This window comes from Argiope bruennichi, chromosome 2 (genome assembly GCF_947563725.1).
Source record: "Argiope bruennichi chromosome 2, qqArgBrue1.1, whole genome shotgun sequence".
In the NCBI taxonomy this organism is placed as follows: domain Eukaryota; kingdom Metazoa; phylum Arthropoda; class Arachnida; order Araneae; family Araneidae; genus Argiope; species Argiope bruennichi.
This window is the reverse complement of record NC_079152.1, coordinates 88,105,919-88,130,014: the sequence shown is the minus strand read 5'-3', so window position 1 is coordinate 88,130,014 and position 24,096 is coordinate 88,105,919. Positions and strand designations below refer to the sequence as shown.

At 29.3% G+C, this 24,096-nt stretch overlaps 1 protein-coding gene across 1 annotated transcript in view; it reads right to left on the bottom strand.

Annotated features, from left to right (window-relative positions):
- The window catches only part of LOC129958195 (voltage-gated potassium channel subunit beta-2-like), a 136,531-nt gene extending 113,427 nt beyond the window's left edge, over positions 1-23,104 (bottom strand). The window contains exon 1 of the mRNA XM_056070470.1: positions 22,968-23,104. The gene's annotated coding sequence lies outside the window, so the exon portion shown is untranslated. The remainder of the gene's footprint in view (positions 1-22,967) is intronic.
- Positions 23,105-24,096: the final 992 nt, after the last annotated feature.

Genomic DNA, 24,096 nt, shown 5'->3' with positions numbered 1-24,096 from the left:
GGATTTATCTACTTTCGCTTAAGAATGAGATAAATGGTTTAATACATACTAGTTGGATATATTTGACTTAACGTCCTTCAGACATTAAGATTTAATTGAAGGAATACATCCCATCGCTTTCTCTTTCCATAATAGCCAGACACTAAACTTTGTTGTCACTCTTTCAATTAAAAAAAATCTCCTTTTTTCAATCGAAACTTATTTGGAGAACTTTTGTTCACAAGCTGAAAGAAAAGTTTTGGAAGCAGCACACGAAAGAAGCACGAATCAATAGTTTGGAGCTGGAACTAATCTAAATCTTTCTTGCTTTAAAATTACATGTCAGAGATTAAACTGAATTAACTTACTTTTAACAAACTTTTGCCTTAGTTTTACTCTCTGACAGCTATTATTTGAACAGTGCTGCACTTGAAAAATCACTTTAACTTTTCGAAACAAGCCCTGGAGCGATAAGATGAAAGAAAGAATGTTCCTTTCATTCCTTCTTCTATTAAAATTGAAACTCAAAAGACGTTAAAAATTATTCAACCTTACTTTGAAGAAAATTAGCTTTTAATTTTAAGTTTCTTTTCAATCTTTTTTGATTAATCGATATTATTTTTAATAATCTCTTGCTAGAAAATGCAGCTCAAAGAAACGTTTTCGAATTACATTTTCAAAAGATTTCCCTATATTTTTCTAAAAAATATTTTACTGGTATTATATTTTTCAGATTTTAACATATTATAACTTTAGCCCATTAATTCTAAAAAAAGCATTAATTTTTTGGTTGAGAGATGAATTGGAAAGAAATGAAGGTTTTAACCTGTTAAACAGCAGAGGTTTTGTTGCAGAATTAATACTTTATTTAATCGTACTAAAAGAAATGAAATTTCTATAATATTTGCAATAATGTCTTTCTTTCTTTTTTTCTATTTACGAAGCAGGGAAAGCGTTCTAGTCCTTAAAAAATTGGATAAATATATTTTTTTTATAAATCTTTATGTTAGACTTCCTAAGTCTGAAAAAAATGTTAGAATTGCATCTGACTGCTACGTTAACTCAACAGTGAGTTATGTTAATTTAAAAGCAAAAACATTAATTCAATAATGAAATGAGCGAGAGAAATTCAATTTTGATTTTAACACAAAATAATTAAATGTGTATCAAATTTTTAACAAATCTGTGAAAATTCTACGAACGTGGAAAACGATAACTCAAAAACGTATCGAATTAATGGAAAAATTTTTCATTATGATTAAATTCAATTAAAATACAAATATGTTAGAAACATTTTCATAACTTATGAAGATATTTGAAAAAATTTCAATATTTAATTTGATATTGTCTTTTGGAAATAAATTTGTTTTTAATGAGAGCAATTGTTAAGTGTAAATTGCCAGCGAATATGCATTTAAGTTCGTTCTTGGGATTCAACTTTTGCAACAAAGTTATTTGAAATGTTGAAAACCTTTCAGGATAACTGTTTATCAATAACAAAAAGTATTTAAATGATAACAAATTTCTTTAAAAATGTAGATAATCTGTTATAGATGAATCACACTCTATCAGATTATACAATTTGTCTAATCAATCAAAATGTGGACCAGGCCTCGTGGCAGTCTTTTAAAAATCAGACACATTATTTAATACCTTTTTGTACTAAAAACGTCATAAATGATCTAAATTGCTGGCACGTAATTCACGAAAATTATATAATGATAATGCGATATTTTATAGTATTGTACTTATTATTTCTGATTACTGAAAAAAAGTTAGTAGGTATGCCTCCGCATACAACTGATATGACATTATCTGATTTATTTAAGTGTCATGGTTGAAATTGTTTCTTCGTGATCGTACTTTATTTACATCTCTACCAATAATAAAGATGAATGTGTGTATGTTGGCCTCGACAAGCAAGATCGTTTGACTTGCAGCTTCCAACTTTACCTCCATATATTTTGGAAGATAGAATGAATACCTCAGAGTGATTTTTTTTAAATGTATATTTATTAAAAATTAAGCTGAATTTTTTTTGTGGGGGGGGGAGCTCCTGATTGTACAAAAATAATTTTCTTACCGTTTCAGAATTCAAAAATTACTTTTATAATGATATCACTTAAATAGTGGTGAAATTTTTTTCAGCTTTTTTTAGCAATTTAAAAAAAAGTATTTTTTAATCTAATTTCCAACGATAAATTACATTGTTGACCGTTGTAACGTATTACAAATCAACATTATCAATGTTGAATTGTAACAATATGCATTGTTACAATTCAAACCGTATTCATCGTTTAATCAAATATTTATTTTCCAAGATTTTCTACCATTGTTGAAAACTAAGGAAGAAGGTTTTTGTTTATTATCTGTAAATTTTACAAGACCAGAAAAAATAAATTTGCAATACCGCGGAAATTGATGAGAGATAAATCATACAATTGTGTTTTTAATACGCTCTGTTGTCATGGGACTGGCCTCTTTTAAGAACATTCAGGTATCCAATAAACAGAGAATATGTAAGACAATTAAAGTAACACGATGATTCTGTGGGCGTTGAAAGACGAGAGGGGATGTAATATCTTACTGATTATTATATTATTAAATTCGAACCAAGCACATACGGAGATCAGCTATTCATTCAACATCTACATATTGAAAATAATTGACGAAACCAAAGAAGTAACATTTCAACCACAATCACTGCACCAAGTTCAACAATTTTATTTGTGTATGGAAGCTCATGACCCGTGTATGCCTTTATCAAGGATTATTGGCCTTCTCTGTCCCCATTTTTGAGAAATTTTACGAAATAAAAGATCGTGCTTTCATCTCTATAACTGGGCCAACATCGCCAATTTTTGTCTTCAATTAACATCGCAACTTTACAAGCGTGGTTAAAAAGTTCTGTTATTTTTACTCATTTGCTATTTAAAATAGTACTTTCCTTTGTCTTGACGAGTTTCATCAAAACTGGTCGACTCAATATTAACAACATTGATATGGTTGCCGAAGACGCGAATATGAATAAGAATCTTTGAAGAATTATTCTTGAAAAACTAAATCTTAACATAAATAAGCTACCATATTATTGTAATCATATCATAATACTATGGTATGGTATTGTAACCACACCATAATACCATGGTATGGTATTGTAATCATACCATATTTTTATCGCACTATTTTAAGTATTACTTAAGTAATAATTATAAAGCATTCCTATCAGTTAATACTATGCCAAAACCAATCAGTTAACATCATACCAAAGCAAAATTAATGGCAACGAATACTGACGAAATCAGTCTTGTTGTTGAGATTATAGACTTTGTAAACATACATTTCTTTTGTAATATCACTTGAAAGAGAGAAAAAAAGATGATAAAGGAATATTGATGGCGTATCTATGCGCCATAAGCATTAATATGAAACAAAAAAAAAATTATTTAGTATAGCTTTAACTTTTGTCGAGTCTTTTTCGTCTAGAGAATATACAGCGACATTTTTTTTTTTTATTTACTTAGAAAATGTAGTATAGAAGACAGGCGACGACTGAGGACATATTTAGAGGTCGTGAGATTTTATATGACTAAATGAATCGGTGAAATTGCACTATTGTTTAGGGTTGGACAACTAATTCATTTGTTTTCCTTAGTATTTTAAATATTTAGAAATCATAGTTTGCAACAAAACATTTTAATCCCTTTATCAGACGTTCTTTTTTAGGTAAAACTAAAGAACAGGCTACAAAGTTTTCGCCATTTTCTGCCTTAGCGGACCAAACAATAGAAATTAGCCAAATATCAATTAAAGAATGTAGTTGGGTTGCTAAGGTTAGCAATTTATTATTTTTTAAAAGTTTACAGTTTAGCGTTTTACAATATTTATTTTTATCATTTATAGTTCATCAATAGATACTATTATCATGAATAAAATCTTGTAAAATCCTAATTATTTTTTCAAATTTAATTTTAATAACTTTTTTTGGGGGGTTTTGATTTCGCTACCACTTATCATCCAAATGCATTGCTGTGCGAGTACTCCTAGTACATATATAGAGAAAGCAAGAAAAAAATGATTGTTGAAAGATAAGAAATACTAAGTGATTTAGAGAAAGAGTAACAAAATATATTTTATCAAAATCGTTCCATAACTGTCGGTCCCCCAATGCTTCAAAAATAAGCAAACAAAAACAAAACATGAAATTATTTCAATATAGAATTTTTAGTTCCAAATCTTCACCATAGGTTTCATTTACCATCTTTTTGAGGAATTACAAGAGAGAAAAGTGCAATATAGCGAAAATTATTTAAATATTTAAAAAACCCAATTTTATTTATTTATTTTTGTTTATGGATGTAAGATAATATAATTATCTAAAAAAACTAGAATATAATTTATTGGTAAAAAACAAGTAGCAAAAATGCAAAGAGCAACAAGAAATTAATAAAATAGTTTAGTTATTCAAAACTGTTTAAATGCTACACCTCTTAGACAAAATGAAATGGAGAGCAAAACGTTTTTCTGAAATAATTTCGAAAAATATCACAGCATGAAAACTATTCCTTATAATCTTAAAATTTAAAAAAATTGCCTTTACAGTAGCACCAGTTTCATTTCCTTACAATAAATTTTTAAAATTAATTTCAACACAGTTTGCAACAAAACCTTTTTTTTTAAATAGAAATATTAAAACGCTTTCAAGTTTAATAACATCTACCGCTTGTGTACCTTTGCCTGTTTTCGAACTAAGTTGCCCCAGAATAAACGCCTTTTTAATATGCTGGAGAAGTAATTGGCTTTTAAAGTTTTGCGTCCATGTCGTATACGGTATCGGACAAAAAAGTGTCAAACTCATGTTTTTCGGTTATGAATCTTTTTTTACTGAAACAGCCACACAATGTATATTTTTTTATATTTGTTGGTGCATAAACAAATGATAAAGTAAACAGCAAATAATTAATTAAAATTAGCAAATTTATTATTTCATTCAAAATAAGCAAAATATGACAACAAGTTGAAAATATACAAAATTGCCAGGATCGCTGAAAAAATGAACGACTACATATTAATACTTGATGGCACATCCCTTGGCATCAATAATAGCTTGATACCGATGAGGCATAGAGTTAAAAAGAGTTTGGATGAAAGAGAGTGTGATCTCCTTACATTCTTCCTCAAACTGGAAGAACTCTTCATCGGCCCTTTTCCTTGCATTTCTTCCTACATGATGATGCCCCCCCCTGGCCCCTCGGCATACCCCTTCGATAGTGTTTAAGATATGGGGATGACGTTGATCAATCAAGAATGATCACATGACAGTGGAAGAACAAATTCAACATAATTCTAACTGTCGAAAAGATGAGACTTGGACGAGAACGTGAAGACTTAGAATCTTCGGCACTTCTTTCTGATTAGCCAGTTTCTTCTTCCTTCAAGAGCAGTGATATTCCACTCTAAGATATACAAAACTGTTTTCCGAATTCGAGAAGAGTCCGATTTTAAGCTCGTCCATTAACTACGATTTCTTGTTGCTGAATGCTCAAATTACATTGGGTATGGCGAAAATCCATTATAACAAGAATAGAGGTGATTTAATTAATCAAAATGTTTATATATAAAACGTCCTGAAATAAAACTGATAGGTAAACACATATCATTCGAAATGTGATGAAATTTCAAATTTTTCAAAATGTCTTGATTATTACTGTAGTTATTTGTAATCAGGTACTGAGGAAACAAGGAAAGTATTTTCAATAAGACTCAGAATTTTAAAATAGTTTCACAAAACTGAAGAAAATATGTCACAAAACATGAACTTGAATTTTTTTTTTACCTTGAATTTACCTTTTTTTTATCTTTTATATTCTTTGAATAAGAGCTTTCTATTTTGAGATCGCAGTAAACATTGAACCATTTTATGTTTTATTTAATCTTATTATTTATTCATTTATTCAATTTCGTTGGCTACAAGTCAGCAAAAAATCAGGGCACTTTTTCTTGCTATTTTTATGATTGCTCTTTGTTTAGTTCGATTTTGAAATTTTAAAACACGTTTCAAACTTTTTATTTATTATTCTAAATAATTTCCATGGCTTCTGAAGAAGAGCTATAAAACTGCAACAAATTTGTAGAATTATATTTCTTATTATAATTTTTATTGTATTGTTATATATTTTATTAAATTGACTTCAATAGGCTAAAATTAATATATCTATGTTTAAAATGTGTCGTTTCAAGTCAAGGACATTCTCTTTTAGTTTTATTAATCTTACATTTTCTAACTAAATATTTTTCACCTCTTTTGAGCTTCATTGAATTTCATTTTATTTCAAAAATTGGATACTTTTACCTGTGAACCCTTAGTGTCATATCTCAAGACTCAAAATTCAAATATTGTATTTTGAATATTCGATTAAATGCTAACGAAATTTTGGGTTCAAGGTTCTTAAAATAATATGAGCGTGGATGCAGGTCACCAAATATAAACCAAATTTAAAATATTTTCATAAAAATACAAGTACCACCAAAATTATTTTTAAAAAATAATCTTTCGATTGAACTATGTGTGATTTCTGAAATGATGGCAAAATTGTTTGAAGGAGTATTTGTATTGTTATCAGGAGAATTCAGTCAAGTTCAACGTCTCATTTAAAGGATCACGCCCCATTGAGAAATTTAAACACATGCATGACAATCTCAGGACTTCGGCAATAAATAACTAGTCCAAAAAGTATCTTATCATCAAACATTTAATGTTACTCTTTCTGAGAACTTAGTAAAATGTGAGCTCAGTCAAGACTTTTAGTTAACGCCAAAAAGCATGTATATTTTTAATTTCTAATCCATTTCATTTTTGTGTATCCTTAAAAAAGTCATTGTGAAGCACAGTCTCAGACTTAATCCTTAAAGAGCCATAAAGAAATTATACTAAATATAAATTTAATAGAATTTCCTATTCTGCATAATTTTTGAATTCCTTGAAACCATTAGAAATGTAAACGCATATATTAAATCTAAAAGTCGATTCGGCCATCTTAGAATACAGGAGTTTATATCCAGAGAAAAAATGAAATGCAATATCTAAGCTTAAATAAGCTTATACCTATTACTATTCTTTCAATTATACTTATAGATAATACTGTACAGAAAGTATTCATATTCTCTTTGTTCCTCTTATCTCAGGTGATGTGACAATTTCTTATACTATACTTGCCAGTATCATCTTAGAAGTTTGCTTTTCCCCCACGGCCGTTTATTCGTTGCAAATTTAAGAGGGAAAACTCTAAAGCAATCTTTGCCTATATGCATCACATGGTGAAATTAAAAATGTCGTTTATCTTAAAACTTCAGAGTTATAATTAATTAAATGTTCTTAATTAAATTGAAGATACCAGAGCATTTTGCGGTTATTAAAAATTAAATAAAATTATTACTAGATGAAAAAAATATATGTTTTCTCTTTTCTTTAATATATACAAATATAGAACCAATTAAAACTTGCGTAACGACTTGTATATCGCTAGTATTTCGGAATTAAATCATTTGAAGATGCACCAATTAGAGCTAAATGTGAACTGCTAATAGCTAAAGGTGATTATAAATGATTTGATTTAGATAGATTAGATTAGATTTTGAAACTACAGAAGAGCTATTTTGCGATGAACCTTTCAAGTTAGAATTCAATTACCTCAATATTCAAGCATCAACGCTATTTCAATCACAGGATGCTTTAGATTGCACCGATTACTAGGTGGATCAGGTTAGTAAACATAACGATTCTTTATGAAAAATATTATTAGAAATGCTCATGAGAAGATTTGTCATGTCATCAAAAATTCTATTCAGTCAGAAGAAAGAAGATGTGAAAAGAATCAGGATAGTAGAACATCAAATAAAAAATCTAATATAGCTCGAAAAGTAGGCTTAACTGTTGGCAAATGGATAATCGCTATGATTTATCTATGGGACAAGTCATAGCGATTATCCATTCATTCATCATATCATCCAAAACATTCATCACCAAAACAGTCATATCCTCCAAAACATTCATCTAGCATCTTCCAAACCCAAACAAATTACCTTTTTAATTATAAAAGCTTCATATCCGAACATTTTGCCTTTATTTTTAATAATTTTTCGATTAAATACACAGTTTTCAACAATGCGCATTATATTATATTGAAATCCAAGCTCATTCCACCAAAACATTCAATCTTATGAATTTACTAAGGCTGAAACTAAAATAAAAATATTCACTTTCTTCTTCAATGTAAGATTCTTTTTTTTCTCCAATGTAAGATTTCTACTTTCGATTTTATTTTGTAGTATATACCTTTTATAATTTGCGCCGCAATAATTTGTAGTAGACTGATCAAATTAAATTTATATTTCCAATCGAATCAAATAACAAGGTGAAATAAAAAAAAAATTATATTTATGATTTAAGAGCCTAAAAATCAATAATCTTGGCGAACAGACTGGTCGCCAAAGACGGTTAATCTATTAATATCCCAGATTTTCCCCAAACCAATTGACATGCCGTAATCTAGAAAATGATTTGGAGCCATCGCGGAACTGACCGCCGCAAAATATCTCGAAATCCACAGAGACAGTTTTATGGGTTTCAATCCATAACGAAGTTACCATTAACAATCCAGTAAAAAACCCTTCTGAGACGTGAGACGAACATTAATTGGTGCTTTCTAGACTTGCCGAAGTATTTTCCTTTGCTTTTCGCTTTTAGAAACTAATGCCATTAATGTATTCTCAAGGGGCTATCGTTTATAGATAAATACATACACATCGTGGACATGCTATTCAGCTTCTTGATAGCTGCATTTATTTTTACTTTCACGTATAAGAATTTGCGAAAAAAAAAAGTATTATAATAGCCAAAAAATTCGAACACAAGATTCTTATGAATCTATCTCCAACTTTTAGACTTTTTAAAAGTACAATGGGAATATATCTGTCTGTGTTTTTAGTTTAGTTATATTAACGTCCCGTTTAAAGCAACACGAGGGCCATTTTGAGACGAACCTCGTAATTTTGAACCGTGGTCAGTTGACGAGGATGACACCTGAACTGGAACCCCCCTCTCCACAAAACACCATGCCAGTGGGAGGACGTTTGGTCATGACGGATTTAACGTGCAACAGATCCCCTTACACGACGATTCTTCGGTGGAATCGGGTCACGAACCTGAAACCCTCCGGTTCCAAAGCTGAGACCCTACTACCAGTCTGACCATTATGTCTGTATACAATAGCCCAAACAATAGCTGAATACAATAGCCCAAAAACAAGTAGAGCTAGACGGATGGAATTTGATGTATGGTTTCTACTCAAAATTATTAAATTTTCTATCAAAATGTAAATGAAATCCATTCTCAGGAAATTTATTTATCCTGCTGTTCGAATATAAGCTATAATACAAAATAAAGAGAGGTCGAAAAATAACATTTGGTACACAGGTCTAGTTACTAAAAAGTAGATTCTTATCAAATTTTAAAACAAATTTGTCAAAAAGTAGAGTGTCTGTCGATCTGTACTTTCTCATACATATAGACACTATAACTATAAAACGTAACGATTTAAATTAATGAAATTTTATATTTGATCTTATACCTACTGTACAGCCTTAATATTATTCGGTTAAAACAAATTTGTCAAAAAGTAGAGCGTCTGTCGATCTGTACTTTCTCATACATATAGACACTATAACTATAAAACGTGACGATTTAAATTAAGGAAATTTTATATTTGATCTTATACCTACTCTGCAGCTTAATATTATTCGGTTAAAACTAGGGATTGCAATTCCGGTATACCGGGATACCGAATACCGGTATTTTGAGCCATTTGTACAATTTTGTAATACCGGTATTCACAAGTTTAAATACCGGTTTTTCGGTATTTACTAGAAATTTTTAAAATTGTCTCCACTGTATGTTCAGGTACCGGGAACATAGCAAAATAGTGCACGTTTTTGTTTTTATGTCTCCCTAACGGGCGAAATTAATTAGCTAATTAATGGCTTAATTAATTGCTTAAATCTAAATGAGCGATACATGGATTATACCGGAAAGAAAATGTTGTATCCATAACGACTGATGGAGCAACAATTATAAAAAAAGTTGGAAAGTTGATGGGTGAAAATCAGCGGTTGTGCTATGCACATGGAATTCAATTAGGAGTAATAGATATATTATACCAAAAAATATAAAGAACAGAAGAATCTAAATACTGTAAATATAGAAACTTCGGATTCCAACTTTGAAAAGAGTAAGAGTGAGAGTGATATTGACAATGAAGATAATGACTATGTAATTGTTGAAGAAGATATTGCTAATGAGGATGAAATATTAACCTATCAAGAAATGCTTCCCATAATTTATAAAGTTCGAAAAATTGTTAAAATATTTAAACGTTCCCCTATAAAAAGGATATATTACTAAAATATATACTAACTGAAAATAAAACAGAATATATGTTAATATTAGATTCTAAAACATGTTGGAACAGTCTACTCCTGATGATGGAACGATTTTTGAAACTGAGAAATCCAATCCAAAAAGCAATAATCGACTTAAACCTGTAAATTAATTTTTCAGATAGTGAATTCGACTTAATATACAGAACTATATCAGCTCTACTTCCAATAAAACTGACTATAGAGGCATTATGTTGGAGAGATTCTAATTTATTAACAGCTAATGCAACAATAAATTTCATGTTGCAGTCACTGAAAGAACAGCACACATTAGTATCTGAAGAATTATATATTATATTGAAAAATCGCACAGAAGAAAAGCATACCGAAATAGAAAATGTCTTATGGTATTTACATAATTATAATGATTTTAAAAATTAAAATGAAAAGAAGAAAAGAAAATAACCAATTCAAATCTGATTAAGTTAGAATAAAGTTTCTTAAAATTTTTTCCCCACAAACCTATCCACATTCAGAATTCGGTTCAATTATCGAAGATTTTGATGTCACTACTGTCGATAGTGAAAAGGAATTGGCTCTTGAACAAAAATTAGAATTAGCGATAAATTAAAAAAATTCAACGAACCAAAATACAATACAGAAATCAGCTATATCCAAAACCATCCGACGAGAAATCGATTTATTTGAAGATGAGACATTTAGAGGTAAATACTTGGAAAAAGTATATCGCGCATTGCTAACAGTACCACCAACTAGCATAGATGCCGAAAGAGCGTCTTCGACGGCTGGTCATTTTTGCACAAAATTACGTTCCAGGCTTAGTGACAGTACAATAGATGTATTATTTTTTTAAGATAACATTTCAAAAATTTGTAATAGTACCACAAACTGAATAGTGATATTTACACTTTTTTTGTGATTTAAATAAATAAGATGTTTCTTTACTTTTTTGTGATTATATAATGTTATAATTTATAAGTTACAAATTATTTTTGTGATATTTACACTCTCTAACAAAACTGGCAAATAAAAAAAGAAACACCTGTGTTTTCTTTCTTTTTCCAACATTTCTAATACCGGTATTAAAACCGGTATCCCGGTATTAAGATTTAAAAAATACCGAATACCGGTATTGAAATTTTGGTCCGGTATTGCAATCCCTAGTTAAAACAAATTTGTCAAAAAGTAGAGCGTCTTTCGATCTGTACTTTCTCATACATATAGACACTATAACTATAAAACGTAACGATTTAAATTAATGAAATTTTATATTTGATCTTATACCTACTCTGCAGCTTAATATTATTCGGTTTTCTGATACAATTGTACTAAGCACATCCCAGCCAATAATAAACAGTGGGCTCTTTTGTAACTATTATTCACTAATGGTATCCAGTTAATACTACACAAATGCATTTATTCCAAAATATGCAAGAACGTTTTGAGAAAACCATTATTAGTTGTTTTTTTTTCCTCAATTTTTGTAAGAAACTGACAAATTAGAAAATAATTAATTCAAATTTGAAATGCATCCAGAAACGTGCATTAAAAATATTTCTTTTACTTGTCGAATTAATTTTTCATTTTCTTATTTTATATTTTACTTGATAGTATAGTTATAGATCTGGCGAATGAGAAATTATTTTTTATTTTAGGATTCCTTGTAAATTGTAAAAATTTTATTTAATACAATCTTTTGTTTAATTCTTTAAAAATAATTCGAGTAGTTCTAATCTAAATCATTTATATCTATTTTGGAATTTTTCTAATGTATGTAATTGTTTATTTATTTTATCATGTGAGAACATGATGTTGTTTTGGTTAGGGGGTTTTCAAGCTCGAAATCGTGTAGGCAATGAATATTGAAGCTGGAAATCGCGTAGGCAATAAATAAAGCCTAAATGGCAATTTTCATTATCATCTTTTAATCGCATATAAATTTTTTACCTGATTTTACCAGTATTGCATTATTATTACGTATGCTTCTTTGAAAGTAGGTGCGTTTTTAAAAGGTTGACGTAGAACTATGACATCATAGCTGCTTTTTAATCTCAAAATCTGTCAAGCTCCAAAACTTTGTTTGTCAGCTAGAAAAATTGAATATATATATATATATATATATATATATATATATATATATATATATATATATATATATATATATATATAAGCTTAATGTGTGTGTGTGTGTTGGTGCTCTACAGAAAAAAACAGAAAAGAATTTTAATCATTAATTAAAAACTAACTTTCCCTCCAAAAAAATCCTTTTTTAATAAATAAAATGTTTCTAAATGAAAATAATTTCTCTTTTATGTGAATGAGCAGAATTAAATTATGAAAAGTCTTTTAGGCTAAAACGGTTACACAAAATACAGGGCTACATATAATAAAGGTTACATATATCACTATAATTCAGATTAAAATAATCATGCACAGCGCATAACTGGATGTAACATTTCTCTAAATGTTTTGATGAAATGCTAGTTATATTTCTGATGTATCGGTTTTCGTCGAAAAGTCGAAAAAAAATAAATACCGATAAAGAACTTATCTGCTAATCATAATTTTCAATTAATCTAAGGAAGTGTAGTTTCAAAGTCAATTATCAAATTACAAATAATCATATTTTCTATAAATTTATAATTGAATTTAAAGGAGAAAAATATATAAAAAAAATTAACTTGCATTTAATAAATAAAGCGATGAGAATTGTCTCCTTGGAATTTTCTCACATCTATCCTAATAAAGTTATTCTTTTTCTGCTCGCATAAAAATTTGAATCTTGGGCAAAATCATGAGCGCGCAAGTTTCAGATATTCATCAGCGTTTTGGGTTTTGTTGTAAAGTAAATAAAAGTCAGTATATATTTTGTATTCATTTTTGTGTGGCAATTTCGTCCAAAATTCCACATAGACCTATAATTTTGGAGATCAAATACCAAATTTTACATATTTTTGTCATTGTGCTTCTGAATTACATGTCTATGAATGTATAGATTGACCAATACATATTCATAGACGATCAATATTTGACAGATTTAGTACAAAATTTAATACTACACTACACTTTAAATGGTAAATCTGTGTACAAATTTTATTTATTTAACTCTTTGCCTTTTGCAGTTATTGTGTTCACTTGCATGCATTTAAAATAATAGTGTTCTTTTGGCCTTCGGACAGATAGACAAATTTACTGTGAATGGATTTCATTCAAATTTTGATAGAAATTTACACATTTAGTCTCAAATCAATATGCCAAATTTCTTCCGCCTAGCACAGAGCGTTTTATTGAGCAACCGTGTTGACTAACAGACAGCCATAGTTTCAAAAATATGTTTTTCTGACTCATGAAGGTCTAAAACCAGAAGATTCGTCAAAATGTCGAAATTGAACATTTTAACTATTACAATACTTTCTCATTGTATATTTTGTTTACTAGAAGATAAAACTGAAACTGAATATCAGTGGATGGTATAGGAATTAAGATGGAGGTTGAATAATTTACGTAATGATTCTTTAGGGAAATTATTTTAACAGAAAATGAATATTAATATAATTTTCATTTTTTTCTTACTGAATGGAATCTCGCTTAATGAATATAAGTCTTACCTGAATCTTACTCATAATTCGAAACACTTGTTTAAGCGAAACAACTTTTCCGAAAAGAATCCATGTGAAATAGAAAAAAAGGCGCATTATTCTCAGAAAAATACTTATAATTGTGTTTTTAACTATTTATAATGCATATTTTTTACAAGAAAGTTGTGAAAAGACATTTGACTTCAGCTATGCTTAAAATTTGATAAAAACTGAACACAACACTGTTGTAAAATAACTTATAGCGCGCATAGCTTCCTCTTGAAAAGCCTTGCATAGTGTCATTTCTCAACACAGATGCAATAATTTCCCATACTTTCAGCATCTCGCTTATTTCACTGGAAAGGTGTTGCTTTATTATTGTAGTGACTTACAGTACTTTACAAGCCAGCTGACAGTTATCTGTCAGCGATTTAAGCCGAGCGAGCGTCTGTTGCTTTTTCAGTAGTTCCAACTAGGGCCGAGAGTACGACTTAGCTACTTCATGCGTCACAATCGCTTGCACAACCCCTTTTCATAAGAAGCACAATCACGCACCTCACAGATAGAACACAGATGAAGAGAAACCCTGCCCGAGCCAGGACTCAAACACGGGAGCTCCAGATCACGGGGAAGACGTGCTATCCCTACGCCAGGATGCCGGCGTTGCGTTACTGTTTCTGCTTTTATTGACCAAACCTCCTCCGCAGCTCTTAGCAGCGACACTCAATGCTTCTACATAAGTTCTTCAGTGGTTCTTAGTTCAATTTTTCTTACCGTTTATGTCCTTGTTACTCGCTTTTAACATCATAGCCTTGACCAGAGACGCAATCTCGTCGATTAAAGCTCAACTTAAGATAAGGCTATTCAAAAACTTCATTCATGTAAGTATAAGGGTTCATCATCAAGCAAACCTTCAACACACATTGATACAGCTCAACCCAGAAAGTGACATTATGTTGTCACCGCGCTGTTCTTTCTGTGAAACTTCGCTCCATAAGCGAATCATTTTTTTCACATTTTGTTTTATTCGTTATGCGAAGTGCTCGCTAAGAGAGTTTTGGATGTGTATTAAAATATTGGAAAAAGTAAAAATGAATAAAACATTTTATAAAAATAGTTCATTCATCTTTCATTATTTGCTCTGAAAAGATGTAATTCTACAAAATAAGCTACGATAAATTGTCTAACAGGCGGGAATTGCGAAGATTTTTTTTTAAATATCGATCTTGCTTAAAAATCTTGCGTAAATTAGTGCTTCCACTAATATTGCTGAGAGCCGCGTCAAGAAAAAAAAATGCTTTAAATCTTAATTTTTGCTTTTTAGAAATTCATTTTTTAAACTAAAAATTAGATTAAATTTTTCAGGTGAAGCCAAATATAAAACAACATTTAGAGCTTCAGCAACCTGATTCTAAGAACTTTGGAACTGGAGATTGCCAGACTTCAAATAAGTTTCATCATTGAGCTGCAATATACGTGGACTTGCCTGTATCTTGTAGGATGTTAACGTAACCATTAGCACAGGCAGAAAAACACAAACAATTTCCCTTTTGTTATTTACTAGTTACATTTGGTGATCATTCTTGGGGATACTGATTATATTCAATTTCAGTTAAACAATATAGATACAACTTCATGTCAATGATTCCGTCAAATTATTAACCATTAATTTAATTTTATCAGTCTTACATAGGTTCGGTCCATTGTATATATGAATCTTTCCAATGGACGCCCGTTACATGACATCATAGCTCTATTGAAAACACAAACGTGTGGTTCATTTAGTTCTAAATTTCGCGATATTCTTTACCTTTATTTGTCTTGTAAATTACACAGGTATTAAACAAACATTTTCTTTAAAACATTTAACAATGGAAAAAATCCGGACGACTAAATATTGGAGGAAACGATGAAACAGTTTGAAATTCAGGGAAACAATGTAATTTTCAAAAACCAGGAAGAATTTCAAAGACTATTAAATTAATATAGTTAAAAAGACAATATTTTTAATGTGGAAACATTGGGAAATTTATTTTTGTGCAATAATATTTTCGGAACTTTTCCAAAGAAAATACGTCAAAAATTCGTTTCATTTTTGAATAATTAAAGTTTAAAAAATCACTTCGAGGTATACATTTATTTCCCTCTCCCCAAAGCTTATATGGGCCAAATTTGGTACTATAGACCCAACTGTTTCACATGCAGAGTTAACACACACACACACATTCATCTTTATTATTATTAAAGATTAGACGACTTAGAAAACATGATGGCTAGCCATGTTTAATGGCTATTAAAATTTCAATGAAATATTTTTTGTAATTTGGTCTTAATGATTCCCAGCGCCTAATATTTTTAAACTTCATCATACTATTTTAAAAACCGTACATTTTTCTATTCCTTAATTTCTTGTCTATATCTTTGTATATTAATTACTTCATAAATAAAAGGGACACAGTTAAAAAAATTCACCAATGTATTAGTTTGAAGTTAAATATTAATTTTAAATGTAGCAAAATTTCAAAAATTTTATAAAAATTATACCTTTTGTAGAAAAGCTTCAATATTCAAAAAATATGCGGAATCATCATATCATGATCAATAAGAATGGTAAAAAAGACAGGATGAAATATTAAAAGCAACAATGAAAACAATTTGAGTTTCACTTCAATAATAAAATATTTTGTAAAATATGCTTAATATGTTTTTCAAAAATTGATTTTAAAAAATGACAAGAAAGTGACATTACGGAAAAGATAATTTGTTGAATTTTAAATGACATAAAAAACAAACTGTAATATTTTTAGAGGATATTACGGTGAAAAGCAAAAATATCGCTTAGTATTTAATTCATTAAAATTTCAAAAAAAAACCCAAACTTTACTAAGTATGTATGTGTTAATATTGGCAATTGTTGGTCACATGATCGGTTACGAAGATCACTTATTCAAAGAAAGACACATACATTCATATTTATAGGTAAGGAAGACAACCTATTGCAATGTTTCTCATGACGTAACTTCGGGACAATTTCTACAGATTTTCACCGACCAGGGTCCCTGGACACACTCCGCGTATAATGCTTTGGACATGTTATCCTATTAAGAAAGTTACCAGAGTATTTTTATTCGATTTTAACCAACTTGAGGTATGTTCTATGAATGAATGAGTTTGAAAATCGATTATCTAGCTCAAAGGGGCTGGAAATGTTGATGGGGGGGTGTTAAAATTTTAATTCCTTAAAATTGAAGCTAGAAAAATAAATCGAATTATGCGAATTAGCGTATCCTTACGACGAATACCTTTCATACTTAAAGTTTTTTGATAGCTACAATTGTTAGAAATTAAGAGCAAAAAGGTGAATAAATTTGACTGTGTTTAGAATCAATAATTTATATTGCCAATTTCGAAAAAAAGAATGAGTTAAAACTTCTACATTTATTTTATTGCCATGCTTTGAAACTGTTTGAATGCATTTGGATTAAAGATTAAGAAATTGAATAAAACTTATTTTTAAAAGGTAAGGGGGGGGGGGGAATTTAAAATGGCAATATCATGCAAAAATACTCTGCTTAAAAAGTTTTAGAACCTATGCTATTTTAGTTTTTTTTAATGTATTCTATGATAACTTTAAAAGCGAGAATATGAGTATATTTTTTTCATTTCTCCGGTAAAACAGGGGAATCGTGTGCGATCTTCCTTGTTAGGTGGAAAAAAATTCTAATGAAACCTCTAAAACTCACCAGAATAATGGATATAATAAGAAATTGAAAGACGGTTAATGCATTTGGCAACTTAAGAGTTTTTTTTAATACTACTTGGCACCATATGCCGTCATGTACCCGACTCTATTGTATGGCTATTTTTCTTTTTAAAATTAAACAAATAGTTTTCTTCATGACAATGTTTCTAAAAGCGAAATATCACTGATTATGGAATCGCATTGACCAATAAGGATTTATTTGAAGTTGGTCGGGTGTTTATTTCTTGGGTAATATAAATATAATTAAATATAATTATTGGAAAAGTTTAGTTCATACTTTGCTGTATAAAGAAAATAATTATTACGAAACTGATCCCACTAAGGGACACCTCAGAAATGAGGAATGAAGCTAGAAAACACCTCAAAAATGAGTAGGTGATGGCGAGAAAATAGTGGTTAGTTCTCGCCATCCTGATGGATACAAAAATAATGGAGGTCGGCTATCTCCAAACGATGACGGGACGTACTTCCTATGGGAAGGGTTTCACCATGACCGGTGATGACCTTTGCGACTCAACTTTACTTCCCGCCAATGCTGTCGTGGCGGTCTGATTATTCAAAGTTATCTGAATGTCTTTAATAAGACTGGGGGGAGTAGCCTGTGTGTTTATCATGAAACTGATAATTACACTGCTAAATCAGGTGTCAATTATGTTGCTAAAGCCTAAAATAGGTAGCTGCTCAAATGCAGAATTACTTTTTCACTATTCATTAAAATAAAGTAATTAAAATTAAAATCTGCTTATTTTGTTCAATATAGTTTTTGTAATTTAAAGGAATTATTTACTATTTTGGTACTTTTGTTAATTCCGTGGTCCTTTACTGACTCCATGTTACCGAAATTATACTGCATTAACCCTAGCTAACTAACAAAACAGTCGTCTGACGTACTATGGATTACCTATGTATCTACAGACTATAAACTAACGACACATGCCAGTTTTGAGAATCCGAGATGTTGTTGTTGGACTTACAATAAAATGAATTATCTTTGCCAATTAGAAAATAACAATATTATTCTTAAATTGCGTCAATTTGATTGAAATATATAAAGTAAATTTTAAAATATATTTGTTTTTAGTTCGTAGTCTATGAGTCGAATGATTAGTTGCACAAAACGATGATTTTAGTTTAGCTATTTAGAATTTAAAAAATACAACCATTAGAGCTTTTATCCAAATATTGGTATTTATATTAACTACATAATATCGGTTAATCGCCACAAAAGGTTATTAAAGATATAATTTTAGTTTATTAACTATATTCGTCAAGGATATGTGGTTAAGTCTAAAGTCCACTAATAACATGGAATTAAAACACGTGCTGAAGCATATTTGTTAAAAAAACTGATGATATGTTATTCCATGTTGCTTCAATCAATAGTTATAATTGAAATATTCAAAAGCACAACAGATAAGTATTGAATTACAACAATGATTAAGAGAGGCACGCGAATTTTCCCTCTAATAGAAATCAAGCATTTCTCCTCTAATTAAAAAATCAAACATTAGATTCGTACCTTCTATCAAAAAAAGGTACTCTCTTTAATTAAAAGATGAATCATTGCTAAAGATAATTAATTTCCTCAAATACATTTAAAATATAGTGATAAACTTTTAGTTGCTGCTAACTGATACCAATCTTTGGCATTTGCTTTAAAATTTCAAAACTTTTCAATAATAAAAATTTTATAACAATCCTATATTTGTATATTATTTTTATAATATTTGATTTATAATATTGTGATTGTGATATAATATTTTTGTGTGTAATTAGTATTTTGCAATAAATGCAGAAGTTACGATAGAAATAAAAACATTATCTATGGTTGCTTCAAAATATCATATTTCATTGTCTCTGTCTAAGGACTGAAAAGTATTTGAAAACAATAAATTAGACGATAAGAAATCTACCTATCCTTGCCGAGAGGAATTTTAATAATGGATTAGATTAATAATAATATGATTAATAATTGAAAATTAAAAATTAAGTATTAAGATAACAATTATGAATACTAAGATAATAGTGCTTTTGATATATCATATTTAATAATATGTTTCTTAATATTATCTATTTTTCAATAAGTATTGAGTTGTGCGGAATTTTTTCAAAAAGGAGGAATTTATTTTTAATAAAGATAAAAATAAGGATTAAAAGGATAATTACTAATGAGAAATAAATCTGTGGTGATAATTACAGTTATTGTAAGTACGTTACTTGTAAAGGAAACAAAGATGTAAGGAATGTAAAGGAAACAAAGATTTTATCATTTTATGAACAACGGATCGATAATTTCTTTTCGTTTCATATTCAATATTTAGAGTAAAGTATATTATTAAATTCATAATAATAAAATGTAAGCGAATATTATTTGTTTTTCGCATGACAATTTCGAGAAATATTGGAAGCCCAATATATTTTTTTCATCACCTCAATATTTAGAAAATTATCGAGTGTTGAATTTTTTTTCCCTCAATTGCATTTTTTTTTTCTTTCAAAAAAAGCTGTTTATCTTAAAAGTAGTTTTTGTCGCACGCCGTTCATAATTCAAAGATGTTTATATCTATTCTGCGGATAAATGACAACAATTATCCCAGTTTTCGAATGAATTAAACATACATGAAAAAAACATACTACTATTTTAATCATAATTATACAGAGTTAGTTGAAATTAAAAAAAAAACTGTCCCCGGAGCATTTTATCATATTCCATATTTCTCAAAATTACTGATGTTTTTTAAAATAAAAAGTGGCTTGCTTATCACTTCCATTATTGCATTTACACACTTTCTTTTAAAGTTTCTGAAAATGGATCATATTAATATTTATTTTATTCATCATTTCCACAGTTTCAAAATTTCGATATCTAAAATTAAGATTAAAACTGCATTTTTTAATTTTGAAAAAAAAGTTTTTCAATATCTTTTTAAATAAATATTATAAAATATTTCAATTTGGTAATTTTAGAAATAAAGAAGAGAAATTTGAATTAAAATTAAACTACAAAAATAAGAATACAAGAATTTTGAAATCTTTTTTGGCCAAGCTGAAAGTTTATTGTTGATTTGTTTATATTTTATTAATCGAATGAAAAAAAAAAAACCACTAAAGAATATATTTATTTTAGATCACCTTAAATACTTTAACCTGACAGAACTTTTTATTAAAATTTAAAAATATACATTTCTTATTTATGAATATCTTTAAATTTGAAACTATGATTAAATTAGATAAAAGATATAAAGTTTTAAAATTCATATAAATAATTCCTTAGCTAAATTTTTTTAAGTGAATCTTTTTTCCTAGCATTAAAAAAATTTAAAAAAGAATCGAATTAGCAGAAAATGCAATTTTATATTTCGTAAGATCGATATATAACAGAAATAATTAACAGTAAGTTTATTGGTAAATTCTCGTAGTTAGATATTTTTTGTACGAATCAAATATATTTCTATTAATAGTGAATAATTAAGGAATAAAAAGATATGGTTTATCACCAAAAGGGAAGAAATAATTACTTAATATTGATACAGATAATATAACTTTAATAAAGAATGCCGTTTTAAATAAAGATAAATCAAAGTGATATCATCAAGATGAGGAGATTTCTCATCAAAGTAAAATCACAAATATTCTTTTAAACTACTGATCCAGCCAATCAAATCGATTTCGAATTCTTGTTGGGAAAATACCCCCCCCCCCTCACACACCTCACACCAAAAGTTAATTTCTGATCAAGAATCGAAATCTTTGTGCACGTTTGTGGGAAATAGGCAATTAAGTTTTGAAGTAGTAGTTTAATCAATTTTCAATAAAAAAAAGGGAAGGATATAGGGCTGTCATTACCATTAAGCATTAAAACACGCATACTTTTTTAATATCGCATATTTAGTCTCTGTTTTATAATATGCGACTTATAAAATTGATGACTATCATAGTATTTTTCACTTTTAACTGTGCAAATATTGTAAAAGCATTATTTATTTGAACTTAGAAAAATATTCCGTAAAGGAAATAAAATGAAATATTAAGAAAATTTCATCAATTTTTCATTAAGAAGGAAATAGTTTAATAGGTTAGTTCTTTACATATGGTTTCAAAGAATTAAATAGAATGTGAAACGTTAGATAAAATTTAAGAAATTTTTGTTGAAAATATCTAAGTAATTGAAATATTGTTATTATCTGACCACGTTAATATCTTTACGGATGATTAGGAACATAATAGAAGTTTAAATCGGCAAATTCAGAACAATATTAATAGGTTTTCATGAAAATAAATGGAAAGCTTTTCATTTTAATGCAAAATAAATAGAAAGTCCAATTTCAGGAGGTATTTGAAGTCTTGAATGAGAAGATTTTGAGTATTTAAGCAATTGTGTTGCTCTGGACTTGAGATATTTTTTGTTCTCTAAAGTATAAATAAGATTCAAATTCTAAATAGAATGCAGCTCTATAATAACAGTGAATCGATCATCGTCAAACTTTATTTTGGAATGCATGATGTGAATAATGAAGTTGATTTGTTATGCTAATTCAGAAACAATATTAAAGAAAATAACTATGCGTGGGATCTTAAAAGTAATTTATCTTTAACTTGCAAGTAATCGATATTTTGAAAAACTTGTAAGGCTCTCGTAAAAAACTTGTAAAAACTAATAAAATGCTCTACATTTGAAATGCAAGGGCACAATGTAACTGTAGTGTGACCGACTTCCACACTTGCACGAACAATACAAACATGTATTAAAATACAAACTATGCCAAAAAATTCACTTTGTATATTTTAATACAGTATTAATGACACCACATTTCACAGTCGGTTTATTGGTCTATTTCGGATAAATTTGAAAATAGAGTTTTTGGTCAATCTCCGCATACCCCTTACGCTGCAAGAGCGCAGTAAGAGCACACCGTGCGCAGTGATAGGGGCATACATTTTCCCGTCGTCCCCCATGCCCGTGGGGACACTTAGAACATACCAAGTGAATCTTAAAAAAATATTCTTTGCGGTCGGGGAAAAGTGTCCCTGCAACAGTGACCAAAACCCTTCCGCCACACTACCTGTATAACCCCCACCGCAGTGGCTGTTGGAACCACGCGGCGGATCGGATGGAACAAGAGAAAAAAAAATTTGCAAGTTTTGGGAGGTAGAAACAGAGAAGGAAAATAAAGCAGTGTGATGCGTCTCACCTCTGAGGGGTTTTTTTCGTCGCTCCTAGCGCATCTTCATCTGTATCCCGGCTCTCCCCTTCATCTGAGGATCGTCTTTTAGTGTGCTGATGGGGGGAGAGAGCAAAAAAGTTTGCGCACTCCCTCTTGCGCTTCTGTCGGAGGATGCTGCGGGACTGGCGATACGGTTGCCGTGAGTCAAGACCGCATCGGAAGGAGGCATAGGGTTGGCAGGAGGAGGCGATATGCTGCTCGCGATGGCGAGGATTCGGGGTCGGGAAATATTACGTAATGGGGTGGGGGGGGTACAGGAAATGCAATTGTTTTCGACAATGTTATATAAAGTTCTAATTGAAAGAAAGGCGAACTTTATTCAAAAGAATAAATAACTTTATTTGATTATACATACAGTTATTGAACTTGTAGAAGTTTTGTTTACAAAGAGTTAAAAAATCATGAAAATGCAAGTTTTGACTGTGATTTCATAAAATGAAATTTAAAAAAATTCCTGAGGAAAATTTGACATACTTATTAAAGATGAAGTACTAAATACTCACATAAAACACCGAATTGTAATTCAAATAGCTTAAAATGCAATTGTTTTTAATAAATTCACGTTCCTCCCAAATTTCATAAAAATATAGATTAACATAAAAAAATAAAAATTTCGTAAATGCTTATGAGAAAAGCTAGAAGGAGATTAAAATCTCTATTTCGAAATTTGTAGCATGAGTATATGTTTGACTTGATAATTCTGCCTTTACGTCGTTTTTAAAATTAAGTCTTAGTTATATATTAACATTAAAAAATAAAAAAATTTGTAAATGCTTTTGAGAAAAATTAGAAGGTGTTTAGAATCTCTATTTCAAAAATGTATCAGACTAGATGATTCTGTCTTTAAGACATTTTTAAAATCAGGTTTTAATTATAACAATAACATGGTGCGCACAAAAAAGAATATGTTTAAATCGTTTCAATGAGAATTTAAATAAAGATATTAACAATCACAATAAAAAATATTGCCATAAAATACACTTGAAATTATTTTTAAAAAAGTTTTTAATACTAAAGTAAATTTTTTTTTACTAAAGTTTTTTTTTTTTTTTTTTTTTTTGAATTTTCTAAAACTAGAAAAAAATTCTGCGGTGAT